This window comes from Medicago truncatula, chromosome 1, assembly GCF_003473485.1.
Source record: "Medicago truncatula cultivar Jemalong A17 chromosome 1, MtrunA17r5.0-ANR, whole genome shotgun sequence".
NCBI lineage: Eukaryota > Viridiplantae > Streptophyta > Magnoliopsida > Fabales > Fabaceae > Medicago > Medicago truncatula.
Genome location: NC_053042.1, coordinates 14,100,484 through 14,105,916, shown reverse-complemented (window position 1 = coordinate 14,105,916; position 5,433 = coordinate 14,100,484).

Below are 5,433 nucleotides of genomic sequence, written 5' to 3'. Positions count from 1 at the left end.
TTTTTCTCCTCTATCTCTCTAAAAAGAAGAACGTTGCGACGTCTGTAGATTCTCTCAGTTCATCTACCCAATCTAGCACCACTACCCTTCAGATGGCGTACACGGAACGCCTCATTATTGAACTCAGCGATCCTGGTCTTAGAAAAGATGCTCTTCATGTGCTCTCCAAGGTTTTACCTATCTATCTTATATTCTTTTTTCCATTTTTAATGTCTTTCATTGGATTCACAATTAATCAAAATTTTAAGGAAGTTCTGATATCTTTTACGATGGTTTGAATTGTTTGTGTGCTCCTCTGTCAACATAGATTCATATAACTTCACTATGATACTAGCCCTTTTGCTGGATATCATAGTTTTTTTTTTTTTATTATACAAATGCTGATTTTCAAATTTTAAATCTTGGCCATTGATTTTTTTTGTGACGTGTCAGACATCCATGCACCTAAATGGGATTAATGGAGCACACCTTAAGTGGAGCATATCCAAAGCCCCCAATCTACCACCACTGTCGATTAGATGGAGTACACGGAACACCTCGTTATTGAACTCAGCGATCCTGATCTCAGAAAAGATGCTCTTCTTGTGCTCTTCAAGGTTTTACTAATCTATCCTTTATTCTTTTTTCAATTTTTAATGTCTTCCATTGAATTCACAATTAATCAAAATCTTAAGGGAGTTGTGATATCTTTTACCATGATTTAAATGGTTAGTGTTCTCCTCTGTCAACATAGATTCATATAACTACACAATGATACCAGCCCTTTTGCTGGATTTCATAGCTTTTTATGTTCTATATTTCGACAAAGTAGAAATTGTATATCTATTTTTCTTTTATAAAATAAATTCTGATTTTTATATTTTAAATCTTGGCCGTTGATTTTTTTTTGTGACGTGTCGCACATCCATGCATTTAAATGGGATAAATGAAGCACACCTTAAATGGAGCATAACCAAACTAGTAGAAACATGCAACATTTTCCATGTGTTGCATAATTATTGTTACTAAAGCTCCTATGTGTAGTAGTGACTAGTGACACAAGAGTGTGCTATAAATATGAAAGTGGCATCCCACTTACCAGCCTCTACTGTAACTATCTTAAACTATGACATTCCCTTGTGTAATGAGGATACCCTTGCTTATCATACCTGCCCCTTATTCCATCAACAACACTCATTTAATGTATAGACATTGAAGTTCATGTATTAGCTTTGGATTCTTTGGATATATATTTGGCATGTTACATTAACTCTTTGCAAAGAGTGATATGCATATGAATACTTCTTGAAGATTATAGCCATTGAGAGATGAGATAAGATTTGTACAAAGAATTGTTGAAAGGATTGTATGATTCTGCTTCTGCAGACACTTGCATGCACAGTTGTGCAAATGGAGAAGTGTCTTGAATTCAAATTTCTAATATAAAACCAATGGACAAGTTCATTTTTCTTCGTACAATAGCCTCCCAAAGAATATTTGATGAAGACTACTATAAGAGGATAAGTTATTTGGATAAGTTCTTTGATTAGAAGGTTATCTTTTAGATAATCATATGCTTTTAATCAATGATATCTTTGACGATATTGAAGTATCCTATTAGAAGCAGAGGTTGATGGATAGCTGACTCATGTTTCTTTGACAAAAGGATGAGCTTGATAGCAAGGGTAAAACATTTCTATTTTATTTTAAATTATAATGGGTAAAATTGGATTTTAGATTAAATAGTAAGAGTAAAAATGGAAGAAAAAATGATAATTTATAAACAATAAATTCAAGCGCTGTTTGAAATAGCATCTGAAAAATATACTGTAAACTCATGAAATACACTATAAACTCGTGACAAGATAACACTTTTTTAGAAAAACTAACTTATAAATTATAAACTATAGTTATAGGCTCCGTCTAAGGTGCATGATGTGAATAGGTCATGTACCCGTGAGAGATGTAATGTTAGTTTTTTTTTTGTTTGAAACATCTAATGCTAGTTGTTGGATATATTATAAAGTAATGAACGGTTATGATTGAATTTAAGAGTTACCTGTTAAAGTGGTATTGATGAGTTATTCTCCTTGTTTATTTATATACATATGTACCTTAATTTCTAATAATATTATAAACGGTGTTTCTGGAAATGATTAAAAATTTATGAAGAACCCTTGTGCAATTGGATGGAATATCCCAGAAAATAATTCAGCGTATTAAATTTCACCTCAATTATTTGATTTACTGGTTGATAGAAAATAGCCATGCATTCTTATACTTAAAATGTTACTAAATTAGGGGTAATATATTTTTTGTTCAAGTAACTGCAATAGTAATATGATAATACAAAAAATCTTTTTATAAAGCACATATTGTGTATTATTAGGTGGTATTAAGAAGTAAGAGGAATTGATAAATTGATATTCTTAAGTGAGATGATAGTAGACCAAGGGTTTATATGTAGGGAATCACTGTGATTGTGAGTAAGAGGAATTGAGTAGGAAATTTCATATCTAGCACTAGGAGAGTCGTAGGTAGAAATTACACCGTTAGTGATTAAGTGAGAAGATAGTAGACTAAGGGTTTCTATGTATGCTTTGAATTGATACTACTATAGTGAATTTCCTTCCTGACTTGTGATGAGTCAATAATTAGTGTTTTAAATATATTATTCGAGTCTATTTTATTTAAATTTTATTTGTTTTTATTTTCTTTCTAGAACTATTTTACTTCAACTGCAAGTTATTTAATTTCAGGAACAAATATTATAAAGATTGAGTCTTGGAGCAAAAGAAAGGGATTTGGAGCTGATTCGGGTTGAAAATACAAAGATTCAATACAAAAATATGACTCCCCCAAGTCAGAAGCTTGGCACGGCCCGTGCCACCAGCCACACGGTCGTGCCAACTCTCAGGATGCCTTTTGCTGCTTTCTGCTTCATGGACAAGCTACCTATTAGTTTATTCCTGACCTAAAAGCCCATGGTTTCTTGTGGAACATTCTAGTGATATATTTCTTAGGTCTTAAGTCATTGTAAACTATAAATAGAGTAGCTAGCAGTCACAACAAATCATCTTTTGTTCTCTGAAATAATAAGTGACAATTGTTTATTTGAATAAAAGTTCATCTTTATTTCTTTATTTTATTTTATGTTCTTCTTCTTCTTCTTCTTCTTCTTCTCTATGTCTACAATGAACGTTAGTGAGTAGACTTCTTTGTCTTGGGATTGTTGGATGAGTCTAATGACCTAATCCTGATCAAACCAAGCCTCGAACCCTAATTTTATGTAAATCTAATTTCTAATCTAATTTCACCGTTTTTATAATGAATTAAGAAGTATCAAACTCATAAAGCGACAACGGAGGGTTAATACTTGTTGATTCATCATCACAAATATCAAAGCGAAGCATCGAAAGAAGAAGTTTTGATATTGAACAAGTGAAATTAGACAAGGTCTACAAAACATGAGAATAGTCTATCAAACCTTGAGACAATAAATAAGTTTCGTTCTTAAAGGATTCTAATAGCAATCAACCATGAGAATAGGTGTGGTTGCTAGAGGAACACACTCACTGAAACCGAAAGGAGATGTGATAGGCTTAAGAGAAACTTGTCTTTAGAAAGTAGGTCCAACATAAAGTTCTAGGTTTAGGATTTGGTTTGTGAAGGGTTTGTCACCAGATGAACCAATAAATCCCAATGCGCTTTTATTATTATTATTATTATTATTATTATTATTATTATTATTATTATTATTATTATTATCATTCAATTAAAAATCCAAAATTTTTAATCTCAAACTCTCAATCTAATCATTATTTAAAGTTAATTGAATTCATAACTCACTGTCGAAACGATACTCTTTTTACTATTTCGGTAAACCGTGCACTTGCGGATTTACTACATCAGCTTGGTAGCCCCAAGATGTAGGTGATGTTGCACTGAACTGGGTTAACAAACAACTGGTGCCATATTACTTTATGCATCATTTACTTTCATTTGTTGATTGTTATTTGTGTTATCACGATGTCTTGACATCTTTCTTGACATCACACTTGTCTTGACATCGTGTATAACATCTCTACTACGTACGTGCCAAAATTTCAAAGTTAATCTTAGTAAGATTATCATAGATAAGAATCTTAGTTCTTTGGAAGATTATCATATAACATAAGTTATAGGCGTGGCAACAAAATCCATATATGCGGGCATCCGTCTGAACCAAACCCAATTTAACGGGTTTTCCCCGGTATGACTGGGTTTGGGTATGAGTTTGGGTTTTTCCCGATTTCAAAACACGGGTATGAGATGGGTAACGAGGATATATTTATCCACCCCAAATTCATACCTAAACCCATCCTAAATGTAGAAAATCAATTTATTACCCCTTTTATATAAGAGTTGTGTAGCCATGAACAACTATTTCTATGAGTAAGGTAAAAGGTAAGTATATGAGAGTAGGGCATGGAGACGGTGAAGGTAAAACTCGTCCCTGCTCAACCCCATTGCCGCACTTATTAAGTTAGTCTTAGTAAGATTCTCATAAATAAGAATCTTAGTTCTTATGAAATTCGTGTAGAACGAAATTTAGTCTAAGTAAGTAGCGTAGTTGTGTTTGGATAAAATTCAATAAATAAGGGTATATAAATACAAAAAAAAAAAAAAATGATACATTGATATTCTTAAGTGACAATTATTTCATTTGATGTTGATATTCGTAAGTGTCAATTATTTTGAGACAAAAAAAATTCTTAAAGTGACAATTAAAAAGAGACGAAATAAATAATAAAAATTAAATTAATATATTAAAGATAATTTTGTTGATAAAAGGATAAATGTAGAATAAAATGAAATATTAGTATGATGAAACAATTTTTTATCAAGAACGAAACAATTTGTTTGTTTATTTCTTAATATCACCTAATAATACATAATCTGTGCTTTATAATTTTTTTTTGTATTATCATATTATTATCACCTTAGTAACAAGATGAATTACCAAACAATACCACTTTAACAGGTAATTCTTAAATTCAATCATAACCGTTCATTACTTTATAATATATCCAACTGCTACCGTTAGATGCTTAAAACAAAAAAAAATTAGCATTACATCTCTCACGGGTGCATGACCTATTCACATCATGCACCGTAGACGGAGCCGTCGGTAGAACCCTTTCTCCACTTGTTAAAACAAAAATGTTTTTGATATGTGGACAAAGAAATCAGAACAGTCAAAATTATTGTACTTTTTTTGAAGGAAAAATTATTGTACTTTTATTTTTAGTTTAATCACCCGAGTTTCACACATGAGTTAGAAAATGAATAAAATATATACTATTACTATGATACGTTAGACCCCATCCATTATTGGATACAGGCACGGATCTATTTACTTATTGGGGCAGCTGCTACCCCTAAGGATGATAATGGGTATCTAATCGGTAGGGT